General features: G+C 31.3%; 1 protein-coding gene and 1 long non-coding RNA gene across 3 annotated transcripts in view; both read right to left on the reverse strand.

Annotated features, from left to right (window-relative positions):
- LOC115879254 (runt-related transcription factor 3-like) overlaps positions 1-15,527 on the reverse strand; it is a 274,009-nt gene that overhangs the window by 91,142 nt on the left and 167,340 nt on the right. The gene's annotated exons all lie outside the window — the stretch shown is intronic.
- LOC115879256 lies at positions 18-664 on the reverse strand. Its single transcript, XR_004049682.1, has 2 exons — positions 623-664; positions 18-99 (listed from the first exon to the last, which is right to left on the reverse strand). It is a non-coding gene; the product is annotated as an uncharacterized LOC115879256 (long non-coding RNA).

The raw sequence follows: 15,527 nt of genomic DNA on the forward strand, positions 1-15,527 counted from the left end.
TTAAAAAGCAAAGGATAGTAGCAGAAGATTGGATTTTTGTGTGGCAGGTCCTTTTAACATTCTTTCAAAAATACTTTGTACTGGTTCAGCTAAGGAAGCCTAAAAAAACATATATTATCTCTATTAATGTTATATCTCTATAATATTATTATTAGTCTTTTTAGACACATCCAAATTCACTAAAGGGTTTTAAAATTTAGACCTGGCCTTGTCATGGAAATTAGAACCTTCCATTAATCGTATTTATGCCACTGTCATATGGATTAGTGTATCATTCACAAAATTAGACCAGAACTAAATTTAAAACTTGTTAACGAATCTTGGGGACAGATTTTGACATAATGGCTGTAGGACTAAATTATTAAATGGCTGATAACTTAACATTATTATAGTTCCCCTCCGCACGCCACTCAAATATATACAAAAAATAGTGTGTCCAAGATAATAATTACAAGCACTGGGATCTCAGAAACAGTAAGAGATACAGCTTCAATTATTAGAAATTGCTTTTGGCGATTTTTACTTGATTTTTATATTTTTTTGGATCCTCACATATATTACTTTACTTTGACTTATAACCATTATGTTTTTAAAATGTCACCCTGCATATCTATATTCATACCTGAATGGTCAATTCAGTTGATACACTTATCAAAGATTTTTCATTGATATTATTTTATTTTTCAATCTTCTAAGACCTATTTGTAAAGTATGTATTTTTCATTTTCTTTGTTTCCAAATTTTTACAAGACTTAAATTTCTACATAATATCATTATAATGCCTCATTAACATACTTCTTTCTGAAATTAAAATAACTTATGCACAATTTTACTTAAGATACAGGGTGGCGCCTCTTAAATGCTACCAAGGAGAAAGAGTTTGTATTGAAATTAAATTTTGGGAGTATATGTAGGTTAATTTAGAGCATTTAAACATATAAATGTGATAAAATATGTGTTTTTTTAAAATATGGAGTTCTACAGGGTGTCGCCAAAAAAGTTACACAACAAAGTTTTGTTTTTTGGAATGGGACACCTTATATATTATTTGATTTTCGGATTCTATGAGAAAAATAAAGGTGAATTTCATTATTGGACTAAAATGTAATTTTATTCCCTTTTATTTGAAATGAACACAGCAAGTTCCCTTTTATTTGAACACCCAGAATACTATTCCGATCTTTTAATTGCAGTGTGCATTCATCAATTAATAGAATGCTTAAGGTCAAATTTTAATTTGGTTAAATATACAATGAGTAAATTTCCATCTAGGTAGCTGTTATTGAAATTTAAAGTTTATTCATTATTTTCACCAAATGTGAAATATGACAAGCCTTACATTTTAGACATATGCTTCTTTAACGAAACTCACTTTTATTTCTTTCCTAGAATCCGAAAATCAATTAATATATAGGTGTTCCATTACAAAAAAAAAACTTTGATGCATAACTTTGGGGACACCGCGCAGAACTCTTGATATTTCTATAAAATGCTTTCCATTATCCTACATATGCTCCCAAAATTACATTAACGATAAAAACCACCGTTCTCTTTGGAGCCTCCGCGTCGTAGGAGAGGCACCACCTTGTATATAATGTAGAGGTAATTTTTACCTTTTTCTGATACTTTGACGACTTTCTTGAGATAATAAATATCCAACTATTGAGAGATCAGAAGATGAGGATTGTCTTACTATGCTGTAAACAAACAAAAAAACATTAATAATTAATTTTTCAATAAAACCTATTTTCGTTTTTAATTTTTTCCTAAATACTAATAATTTCCTTCTATAGTATTAAATTTATCATTAAGCGAGAATGTTTTCTAGTGCAAAACAAAAGCTCACTCATAGAAAATATATGTAAACAAAAACCAACACTATGGCAAAAATTATGTAGTTTATGATCTTATAATGTGGAAAATAATTCCAAATAACATATCCTTGACAAAACATATAAAATAAAAGATAGCTATGTTAATTATACAGGGTTTCTGGATATTCGACCGATAAAGTCTCGTATTTTTATAAAAATTAAGATAGGGAAGTAAACCCATAAAGTGCTTAATTAATAAGATACAAAGTGATATTAGTAATGTTATATTACGTTATATTGTTCTATTAGATATTATAACAGCTTCCTTGAAATCTATTACTGCTAATGACATAAACAAAGTGTCCCCTTTTCTGCGAGAAAGATAGAGATGTCAATTTTTAAATAATTAAGATGGCAAACAAAAGCAGAAAAAATGTTATTTTGAAAAAGCTCAATGTGTCAAAGTATCCCGTCTACTATAGTTACGTCAAAAGTATGATTAAGAATGTATTTAGATTTTTTACCGCAAAAATTGTGTCTACGAAATTTCGCGTCTCTATTTTTTTAAAGAAATACCTGGATATGTCAAAATTAAACTTACATTGTGACACCCTGTATGTTAAAAAGTAAATACTTCGCAAGAGGGTGTACACCTGTATTCAATAAGGCACAGTACACTACTTGACAATAATAGTTATAATGAGAGTATTTCATTTAAAATATATTACATACTAGTTGAAGCCTGGCGCATCCGCCACGACATCAGGAAAAAAAAATACTTATTATTTTTTTTAATTAAATGAAAAATAAAAAATCCGGCGATGAGCCAATTAGCTATCTTTTAGTAAAAAAAGCAACTTTCTAGAGCAAGTCGTTACTTCAGTAGAGACGACACAGATAAACATTAGCATTTTATATTATTATTATATTATATATATTACTTTGTTATGAATACAGCTATATTCCCATTCTGTTAAAAATACAAGAGCTTTTAAGCCTTGTCAGTCAAACATCCAGAATACACTTACAAAGAGCACATACTGGTTAATTCCAACTTCTTTTTCCAATGCCGTTTCTGTTGTTTTGAGGGAAGGGCTTCTTGAGAAGGGCTAGTTTATCTTGTATGATTTTAGGCAAAATCCTGTGAATTTTAATTAATTATCAATATTAAAATACATGTATAAAATGTATCAATGTTCTTACAAATTTGAGGGGCCAGCCAAACTGCCAATCGCGGGACTAGGTAGGGACCTTCTCTAGTCCCTCAGCTGGTCTGGAGGTTCATTTACCTAAAACATTTTTTGGGTGGCGGTACAAACTAGAAGAAAACCTAGAGTAAATACTAATATTAGTACAATACTTATTTATTAACTGTTAAAATGTATTTGACTGCTTTTTACCTGTATGATAAAGCCCCAGCAAAAATGGTACTATCTATTTGAGGCTCAGAATTTGGTCTTATTTGCCTTCGATCAGTTAATTCGGCGATCATAATATTGCTCTTATCAAAATCATCAGAACAAATTTGGACACACATTAGTTTGATTTTTCAAATTCAAGAGTGAAATCGATCATTGTCTAAGCTCAGTAATTATAGGAACGCTACAAAAGTACTATTGGTTACATATGCAACACATACATATTAAGTATTATAAATCTATTTAATAATATATGTAAAATAATAAAAATATGCGGTAAAAAAAAGGAAAAATTAACCTAAAGGAAAAATTTTCCAAGGTTTATTTTCCTCTATTTAAAACACCAGCTATGTACTCGTCTGTGAATTGTGTGCGTGTGTATGGGTGTATAGGTAAGTGTGGGTAAAAGTGTAAAGGGTTCCAAAACTAAAAAAAAAAATATCATAAATGAAAGAGTAAAGAATTATCATAAGTAAGGCTTATCATTATTATTCAAAACAGTGCATATTTTTTAAGTACTGAAGCATCATTATAATTTTATTTATTTTATTAACTTTTTTAATTTGAATTTTGAATACCTATATCTAAACCTTTCCTATTATATAATTACTTATAGAATTTTTTATAATAAATAAATAATAGATCAATCATGTGTTACGGTTAATATCTAAAACCTGCTAATGTTAACTAGAGTTCAATAATATTAATATTTAGATTGCAAAAACAGTTTTCTTTCAACATTGGGGGAGAAATGTGGAAATTATCTAGCCAAAGTCTGAAGTAATTATAAAATTAAATGTCTTTAGTTGAACATTAGCTAATTTTGTCATACTAATTTAGCATACTAAGCACTGCTTTAGCCATAATAAGGTACATAGTTAATATAGAATATAACTGAATAATTTTGATGTTCAAATCGTGTTCAAATTTCAGGTATTAACTACCTATAACAGCAACAGCTGTTTTATTTCAACAGATATTAGCCATAACATACACAATTTTTAAGATATTTATAGCGGTTTCGAATGTTAGTTGGCACTTAGATATATAATATAAAAAAGGTTTTTAAATGTTAAGTTGAGAACAGCCAGTCAGTGCCTTCTATTAAAAGATCAGCCTGCGGGCGGACTTTTGTTTACTTCATCAGCTGTACATACTTAGATATTGGGTTAGATTCCGTTTCATATTTTGTCGGTTGATTTTTGGTTTTAACTCTTTGATTTTTGGTATTATTTATTATTGTAGTGCAAAAAACTAATTATTTTGGTGTTGAAGTGACATAAACTACTACCAGATATATGGTCACTCTCGGTTTCGCACAAAAAAAAATAGAAATTTTAAAAATTACACGTTGTGCAAGTGATTTAACCTAAAAGTGCCCATACATTTTTTACTTATCGTGATTTTTTGTGTGTGTTTTTAAGACTCTAACAATTCATCAATAAAGCTTAAGTGGAGTGTGTTATTGGTGCTATGCCTCATCTTTGTTGTGTTCCTGGTGGAAAGGATGGTTACTAAGGATAGTTATTATACTAGGCAGCCTAAAGTGTCCGGAAGAGCAAGAAAAGTGGGTACGAGTTATAAATCAAGAGAATTTTATTGAAAATATCTTTAATAAATTTAAAATAATATTCTCCCATGATGGTATTAATGAAAACTGGACAATTATGTTTATTTTATTCATATTGTGGAATCTCCACTCCAAGTGTTGCTGGTTCAGCTTCGATAGATTCAAACACGTAAGTAGGTATTATGATCTAGGGAAAATAAAGAATATGTGTATTAGAGATCATGAAAAAGATTATTATTTTGAGTTCAAATTTTAAAAAGATTTTTGTAAAGACAAGACTGATACAGTTTAAAAGAAGAATGTGTTTTTGTTTGATAATATATAATGTATGTTAAGCATAACATATATTTGTTCAGTAATTTTTAATGAATAGTATTGATTATTTATAATACCAAATTAATATCAAATATTTAAGTGATGGCTGAATACAATATGAATAAAATAACAATAAAATTGGTATATTTGCATAATACAAAATTAAGTTTTAAGAATAAAGGTGTTACTAAAAATACTAAGAAATTCATATTTCTTTGTTTTAATTGGTCTAATGTTATTTACATTTTACGTAAGAATTATACCGTATCATCGAAAAAAATCGGCGTCTAGTTGGCTTGGAATGAACATCGATGCCATTCCCTAAATAACTGTACACATAAAATAATTAACTAGAATTTTACAATCTTGGAAAATTTGATATTCTTGAACCTTGATTCTAAATATTCTAAATTTTTTGATTTTCTTGGAATTTAGGTTCGGGAAAAACGCTGATTGATTTTTCATTTGGTTTTTCATTATTTTTATTTGGTTTAAAAAAAAAAACGGTTCGGCTAACATTATAGCCTCCATCAGTGTTGTGTCATATGAAAAAAATAGTGTCGAATATAATCCAAAAATTGCATATAAAATATTCACACCACGCACATAATGTTTACTGCGTACTCCATAGTCAATGTAGATAATTTTAGTGTTAAGAATAATAATTTATTAAAAAAATATGGTCATCATCTTTTGATAAGTTTATATTAGTTTATTAATTGCAGTAAACATTATGAGGTGTGAATTATATTGTATATTTAATTTTTGGATTATATTCGACACTATTTTTCTCATATGACACAACACTGTGAAGGCTATAGTTAGCCGGAAACGTTTTTTTAAACCAAATAAAAATAATGAAACCCAAATGAAAACTTAATCAGCGTTTTTCCGAACCTAAAAATCCCAAGAAAATCGAAAATTTTAGAATAATTTAACATATAAAATGCCAGCGATCTTCATTTCATAGCCATCGCTGACGCCTTTTTTAGATAATATTGTATTATTTGTAAATATAATTTTTCGAACATTGATACTTGCAAAAATATACATATAAATTTTGTGAATGCAAATAATAATACATCACTATTAGTAGATATTAAATGTTTTTTGTTAAATTAGATCGATTTTCAAACCCCAAAATTTAAAATATATTTACATTTTACCCATTATCTTATGTACCTATACATTATTTGTACATTGTAAAACATTTGCTGCATTTGTATGGTTCATAGTTTATTTGCCAAAGTATTTATTACTATAAATAGGTATATATGTTGTAGTTATTAACTGTATATTATGTATATTTCATTTAAACTATATCATTTTTAAAATACAAACCAAAAATCTGAGGAATAATTATGTTTTCCATGTATTCTACAACATATTTATTAATCCGTTATATCTAACTAGCGTGACGTCATAAATCTCGCCCGCAGGCTGATCTTTTAATAGAAGGCATTGAGCCAGTATTACCCCTGAGCATTTTTTACCACCAACTGTAACAGCAAAATGGACAAATACATAAAATAATTGACTTAAAACGTAGATCGGTTTTGCCAAGGTTTTGCCTGAGGTCTAACTAAGGATAAGTCTAATTTCACAATCAAAAACGCCAGCAAATAAGAAAATATACGTATTTTTGTAATAATCTACTTATAACTAAAAGTACTTAGATACGCTACTGTAAAGGCATTGCTAAAGGTAAAAAAATGTAATAACACTTACCGTCCAAATATCAATCAGGAGTTAGAATAGTCCACCTTTTAACAAACTATGCACTGGCGAACCATTGTAGATAGTTAAAAAACTACTTTAAATAGTTTTCTTTGCAATAAACACTAATAATTATTCGAAAGTTGTCCGAAATCCATAAACACTTCCAACGGTCGCAGAAAACTCGCAACAATGCTCCGTTGGACAAAAGTTGAATGAATACGTCAAATGTCAGCGTAATTTCTACAGATTCCGACAATTCGTAGTAAAAATTAATCCGTAGCGATGCCGGATTGTCTTTAGTAATTTCCCAATATATTTTAATAGTAATTTTAATATAATTTAATTAGAAAACTAATAATAATTTCAAAGGTATAATCCTAGTATAATTAATGTATTATAATTAAAATTATATATCTACACAAATATTTAGTCTAATGACCTTGTAATGACAATAGCATTTAGAACTCAAACCGTAATCAGCCGAAATCTACCACCGGTCACTTAAAATTGGCATCATCGATTTTTGTGCAACACGGTTCCTGATCGCGGTAAAATGTAAATTGTTTCGTCTCCTTTTATTTAGATGTCTTTGGAATTTACTCACCTGTAATACAGATGCTTTTTGTTTAATTAAATATGTTTCAAAATATTATCCAGCAGGTACAAAATACACATTACACATCACGTAAACACAACACATAAAACTCATAAAATAATAGTTTGTAATCCAAATATTCAAAAATACTGTTTCGTTTCTTCGCGAGGGACGAAAAAATTATTTTTTTTAATTATTTAGATATGCATTAAGGTATATTTCAACTCAAAAGCTTATAAATAATTATTTTTTAAGACATAACCTAAACGAAACGAAATCAGAAGTCCAGAAAGATAAACAAAACTGCCGAATTTAGAAACGAATATGACTTTTTTTTCCTTTTTTCTTGTCACAGTTGAAACAAACAAGGATAAAGCTATTTTCGTAAAACATGCGTGAAACGTGCTAATAAGTAGCCCAATAGATGTGACCTCGCGCCCTTCCATTTTTGAACGATGGGCGGGTTTAACGGATTCCCCTCAAAGAAAATCGTAGGGGAATACAAAAATTCAGAACGGGCAAGGTGCCACCTAGAAGACGGGCTTGTACTAAGCCCTCATTGTACATCTATTTATACATAATCAAGGGTATTATCAAGGAAATAGTTATCAAAAGGTGTCGGACATGTTTGCTGCTCTGTATCCGAATAGACCGATACCTGGAAAGTCTACAATCGCAAGGAATATCCAGAGATTTGAGACCAAAGGTACCCTAATAAATAACTGCAGATGTAAGGCAGGAACAAAGAGAAGATGCAAGAAATGATACCGATTGGAAGTTTTATTGTGCGTGGAAAATCAGGACAAGGAAACTTGAGGATGAAATAGGAATAGATCACACTACAGCGTTTCGAATTTTGAAACGACATAAATACTATTCCTTCAAATATGAAAAGCACCAAGAGCTACGAGATGGGGATGAAATACGGCGGCAGGCGTTTTGTTTTGATATGATGGAGAGAGCAAACACGGATAGGGAATTTTTAAGAAAACATATGTTTCACTGACGAATGCACGTTTACCTTAAATAATGAACCCAATGTTCAAAATTATAGATATTGGAACAAAGAAAACCAACACAGGTTTGTCGAAACAAGGACGCAATATCTACAGAAAGTAAATGTTTGGGCAGGGATATTCGGACACAATATTATCGGGCCATTATTTCTTACGCGAAATTTAAATGCAGAATATTGTTTGGAACTACTCGAAAATCATATTTTACCTGCTTTACATGATGCCGCTAGGGAAAATCAGGAAGTTTAGTTGTAATATTTAAACATCTTCTTAAATCCTAAAGTTCTAACAATTTAATAGTACCTAAATTAATAAGTTATTGAATATTGTAATAATACTATAATTAACCTTGTAATTGATTACTTTATTTTTCTTTAATTCATATTAATTTGTATTTATAAATACATCTTTAAGACTTCCGATGTAGGAATGAGTTTTCAATAATAAAGCACTAAATAGGTAAATTTCTGAAATGACAACTTCATTTGACAGTTATCTTTTACCTTAACTGGTGCTCATAAGTAAATACAGGGCCATAAGAAAGGAGAAATATTTAAAAAGAAATCGGGGATAACTCGTAAACGAGCTAATCAAAAATATCAAAAGTTATTCTTTTGAATGTGGGTTTTAGTGCTCTTCAATAAACCTTAATAGAATTATTCTCTAAAATAATTAGGGAAGCCAATAATTGACCCCATTAAAATTTACATGGGATTTCCTGTGTCCCGTTCGACGATGCAACACCCGGTATATATATAAGTAGGTAACAAATTCTCAGTACACTTTTCTCTGTGTTTCTTAAAACCAATCAGTTGCTACTAATTCAAAACAAATCAAAATGATTTGTTGACTAATGCCAAACGAGCAAAGAAAATCGTCAGGCTTACTGTAACATCAAATGTAAATTCCACTTTTTCGATTAAAAAATCAACCTGAAACCGGAAATCGTTTTAAGCCGTGGCGCAACTATCGACGATGAAACTAGCATAGTCCGGTAATTTTTTAATTATTTACACGGCGGTTTCGATGTTCGGATTCAATCGTTTTTTTCCTCGTGTCGAACGGCCGGCTGGCTTTCTTTGGTCAATGGATCGAAAATGGGACCGCTTACATTCGAGTAGTAGACTTCACGGCACATTATCCCACAAAAAAGACCCGCTAGAATAGATTCTGAATGATGTGCAAAACGATCGCCTTGTCTGTCGGGCCCTGTGTACGAGGCCTTAACGAAAAAGCAATGTCGGTGGCTGTCTTAAAGAAATGCAGTTTAAGAGAAGAATGGTTCTGCACGAAATAATATTTTATTGTTTTATACTAAGTTTAAAAAATGATAAAACTGAAAAAGAAATCAAAATAAAAAAGAAATTGAATATGTTGAAAAACGGCTATAGACGGGTTTGAATATTTCCATTGTACAATACTCAACTTATAAATAAAATATGACCCATAGCCTATTCAGAACCAGCGGTCATCTTCTCTTGTTTTTGAGTATCCGCCTGTCGCCTACTACGCCTTAGAGATGAGCAAAACTGCGATTTTCCAATCGCAGTTGAAACTGCGATTGTGATTTATAAATCGCTGCGACTGAAACCTGCGATTGCGATTTTGATATTTTTAAATTGGTACGCTGTAAACTGGGAAGCTCAATCCCAAAATGTTCAATAAAAAACAGAATAAATAGCGGAATCATTTTTTTATAAAAACTTACAAGGAAACTGTTGGGTGTTTCGATGCCATGTACCTTTTAAAATTTATAGTGCTTATTTTTTATATTTTTGCTGCAAACATATTGCACTTAATATTTTCATCAATTGTCAAAAAAAATCCACAATTAACTTAGTTTCCTTTTTTTAAACATTTTTGATTAGAACAGAACAAATAAATTTAAAAGGGAAATTAAAAATGCATAAAATGTTCAACATATTCGAATGTGCTTTTCGACAGTCTGTCGGTATAATAACGAAAAATTTATTATAAAAAAGGTTGCCGCCAACCTTACAGATAACTAGAAAAAAACCTGTTTATTTTATCTTTTTTTCTTTTAAAAACATTTTCCTTATACAGGGTGTCCCAGAAATAAGTAAAAGAGAAATTTTTTGAAAAATTTTTTGGAAATTTTTTAAGTTTTTAGTTAAAAAACATAATTTCTTGATAATATGGCAACATAGGTATTACATTAAATTTGCAAGAAGGAAAATCCAGAAAAGATCCAGAGAATCTCAAAATTTTAGCAATTTTTTTTTTTTGGTAATTTTCAAAGTAAAATAACTCCGTTATTTTGGACTTATTTGAAAAACGATAAATAGAAAATATGTTTCTTTTATCGAGATCTACCACCCCTTAAAATATTTGCACTTATTTCTGGGACACCCTGTATATGTAACTCAAAAGAAGCCGACACGATGACGGCTTTCATACGACCAGTCCAGTGCAAGTGCAAACTTTCGAACTTTTAGATAAATAAAAGGACAATATCACATTTTATTATATTTGAAATTTCTCTAAAATGAAAAAAACTGATTGTATTTGTAAAGGATGTATTTAAATTAACATAGAAGTCGATCCACAACTGTTAGTTAATACTCAGAAAATTATATTATATTATGGATTGTTATAAAAATGTTTATAATAATATAATATATAACAAAATGTAATAAATAAAAAGGGCTGAAAAAAGTATCCATATAGCGATTTTCGTTCGCCGCTCTTCGTTGGCGTGCCCACTCCCGATGCAGCGCAGCGCCGCGCCGGTGCCATTGAAAATCGCAATCGCAATGCTGGCTGCGATGAGCTGCGATTTTCGTTCAGCTCCTCGTTCGCCTGCCCACTGCCGTGTGGACGACGCGGCGCCGCCGGCCGGTGCGAACGAGAATCGCACTTGCGATTTTTATTCCCAGCTCTTCGTTCGCCCGCTCAGTGCCGTGTCAACGCACCGCCGCCGCTGCGCCGGTGCGGACGAAAATCGCAATGCTGTGACTTTCGTTCGCAGCTCTTGCTTGCAAGTCGCAACTGGTGTAATATCGGTAGCCTAAAAATCCAAAATCGGCAGATAGATGTTTCAATCGCAGGTTGCGATTGCGAATTTACAATCGCTGCGATTAAATCGCAGTTTGCGATTTTCTGCTCATCTCTACTACGCCTATTCTCTTATCATGCCAGCAGTCATCAGAACACCAAACTCGATCAATTTTTTACAAAGCTTTAATTTAGCACCGAATCCGACTTTTTGCTTAGTACACTGCGCACTAAAAGTATCGTATAATATTGTTTTTAGTTCGTTATTTTTCTTTTTTTTCGAAACACTCTGCTGAGCTATTTTTAAGTGATACCATTGTTTTGTTATGAATCTAGACCAATGTTTGGAAAAATTTTAAAAATAGCACAAAATAGACTTGCTAAAATGTATTTTATGGTTATAAGAACAAAGAGAAATAATAAATAGTGCATATTACCGCTTCTACCGTTTCTTCCAGTTTTTTTTTTGAAGATCTACTGGCTAGATTTGTGATTATTGATTTTGCGAGCTAGATTTGTGATCGTGCTGTAAAGGCAAATCAAACCTCAACTGTGTGCGCTACATGTTGTGCTTGGGTCCACAGTAGAAGTGGACAAAGATTAAACGAGTTGTTCATTTGAACGATTATTAAAAATGAATCGTGAGATTCGATTCACTACCTAGAATACGGTTCGTTCAGTTGAATCGTGGCCAGCACGGATCCTAACATTTGAACGATGAGCCGTAAAAAAAAGTTGTGAGAATTTGAATCGGATCACAATGCGAGCAGTCGATCAAAGGGTGGTGAAACTTGATTCATTGTTTACAATACGGTTCGTTCAATTCAATCGCGGCCAGCACGGATCCAAATGATTTGAACGATGAGCCGTAAAAAAGAATCGTGAGAATTGAATCGGGTCAGAATGTCATCGATGTTCATTTCCAAGCCAACTGAACGCCATTTTTTTCGATCATCCGGTATTATATACTATTTATTATAATTATTAAATCGGAATTGAAATATTGCTCTAAAAATATTAAATTGGTATTAAAAAGTCTAATAAATAGTATACAGGGTGCTACAAATTCGAGGTACGAGCATTGGTATCTCGGTAACCGTAATAGATACGAACATGGTTAAATTGGGGCAAAGTTGCGCTTTGAGATGTTCACCAAGATGCCGTCAAAAAACTTCAAGGATTGCTGAGTTTTTTGGAAAAAACTGATTTTTTTGAAAATCAATTTTATTTTTTCCTGTCGTTACTTTTTAGAAAATCAAAAAACTAATTGCACATTCTCATAGTCACTTTACTAGAGTACATTTGTGAGATACAGAGGCCAACTTGATTTTTTTAAATACGGATCTGCATTTTTTATTTCAGATTTTGAAAGAACTCGGTCTCCTGAGTACAATGATATGCCACACTTAATCTTCTTTTTTGTTTGGATATTTTAACACAATTTATTTAAACTAATTTCAAGTCCGGCTCTGTTTTTGCTTAATATTTAATCTATTCATCGTTACAATATTGGTTAGCATTCAGACTTAACAATGACGTGGAGTAAAACATTGAATACGGAAAATCAAATGCAATAAATTAATATAAAATAATTAATATAAATATAATATAAACAATCAAATCATTTTCCCGGAAAATGGATTGGAAATGGTAGAGCAGTACAATGTCCAGCGAGGTTTCTAGACCTATCGCCAAGGGGTTAAATTACTTTACGTCATTTGTAAAAGTGAAATCAATTCATCTCAACATTTACAATAAAGAGTACAAAATACATTAAGTATAAGAAGAAAGTTCAAAGAGCTATAAATAAAATTGAACGAAAAATAAATTTGTGCAATAGGGAGGGTTAAACATGTAGAACATTAGAAACTAGTGTGTAGAAGTTGATTTAATTATAATAACTACCGATATTAATATTATGCATATTATTAGATCGCACACTGAGATTTCAAATTCACAATTGGATATTAAGGATATTATTTATTTGAATCTTCCAATTGGCTCCATTTTCCTTGTTCAATGTTAATTAACGCTGATCAGTATGGTTGCGGTGAATTTAATCAGATTAAATAATTTAAGAAACCAGAGTCGGACTAGAAATTATTGTAAATAATAATTAAATAGTTTTGTTGCTGTTAAGGTACCAAAACAAAAAAAAATGTATCAAGTGTAGCATATCGTTGTATTCAGGAGACCGAGTTCTTTCAAAGTCTGAAATAAAAAATGCAGGTTCGTACTCAAAAAAATTAAGTTGGCTTCTGTATCTTACAAATTGTCAGTTAATTTGAAAATTTAAAAATACTGTCAGATAGCCCTAATAAAGTGGCTATGAGAATGTGTAATTATTTTTCTAATTTTCAGACAGGAAAAAATAAAATTGGTTTTCAAAAAAATCCGTTTTTTCCAAAAAACTCAGCAACCCTTGAAATTTTTAAAACTTTTTTGATGGCATCTTGGTGAACATCTCAATACGCAACTTTACCCAAATTTAACCATGTTCGTATCTATTACGGTTACCGAGATACCAATGCTCGTACCTCGAATTTGTAGCACCCTGTATATGAATTGGATTGATAATTTAATATTATTGGTAAAATAATCAATCCAGTTACACCAGTGCCGTAAAGTGTTGAAAAACTGAAAAAACTGTATATTTCTTTTTCTGGTCCCTTAAATAATTGTCGAACCAAATTATCGCCGGTAGTGCCGGTTACGATTTTTATGAAACGTAAATTGTGTCGATTCAGTATGAGAAATTGAATCGTGTGATTCGATTCAGTAAAAAGAATCGTAATGCCCATCATTAGTCCACAGTGGATGTCCCGGTCTTGGAAAAGTGAAATATGAGAAAATAGTTGCAGAATTTCGAAAAAATATGACTCATTAAGTGAGAATGTAAATAGAATAAAAAATCTGAGTTTAGGAATCAATATAAATAAAAGGAGGGAAATAAACAAATATATATAAATAAACAAATATTTGGAGTCGTCAGCGACGCATCAATGCAAAAATGCATCTGAAATTTCCGCTTCGGCATCTAGCAATAGTAACGCAGCGAGATCTAAGTCATCGTCGCAGTTTTCGGATACAATGAATCTGTTAGTATCGATAAAAGTGAGGTTAATATAAAAAACCAAATGGAAAATTTGTTGAAGAAAGCAAACACGAGCAACAAACAGGGTCGTTCCTGGCGAGCGTGCAGTGCGTGCACGCACGTAGGCGCATCATTTTGGGGGCGCAAAATCGAAGTTTCAATCAGTACCACAATCAGTACTTTGTAACAAGATACTAGTAAAACCGATGCGCTTTCTTGTTAATAAACAAATACTTAAACATACATCATAGGATAAAGTTTGCTTAGCGTTTTTTTTGCGTCGGCCGCACTGAATAAACAAGTCTAGGGCAATCTGCCGGCAACACATTGATCTCATCTATTTATTTTTCATTTTATTCATTTTATGGAAAGCATTGTTCATTAAAATGTTGTATCCTATGTTATAGGGCTTGTTTCTCTCTACATTTCCCATCTCACAATATACCGTTTGTGTCGGGGAAGGGATCACAGTTTCATAGTTGTCGATTTTCGAAAGAAATCAGTACATGTATATTATTTCGTATATTTTTCATTTTATTGATTTTATGGAAAGCACTGTTCATTAAAATGTTGTATCCTATGTTATAGGGCTTGTTTCTCTCTACATTTCCTGTCTCACAATATACCGTTTGTGTCGGGAAAGGGATCACAGTTTCATAGTTGCCGATTTTCGAAAGAAATCAGTACATGTATATTATTTCGTATATTTTTCATTTTATTGATTTTATGGAAAGCACTGTTCATTAAAATATTCTATCCTATGTTATAGGGCTTGTTTCGCTCTACAATTTCCTGTCTCACAATATACCGTTTGTGTCGGTGAAGGGATCATAGTTTCATAGTTGCCGATTTTCGAAAGAAATCAGTACATGTATATTATTTCGTATATTTTTCATTTTATTGATTTTATGGAAAGCACTGTTCATTAAAATGTTGTATCCTATGTTATAGGGCTTGTTTCTCTCTACATT

Source organism: Sitophilus oryzae, unplaced genomic scaffold, assembly GCF_002938485.1.
Source record: "Sitophilus oryzae breed Bouriz unplaced genomic scaffold, Soryzae_2.0 scaffold_1576_pilon_pilon, whole genome shotgun sequence".
NCBI classification, from domain to species: domain Eukaryota; kingdom Metazoa; phylum Arthropoda; class Insecta; order Coleoptera; family Curculionidae; genus Sitophilus; species Sitophilus oryzae.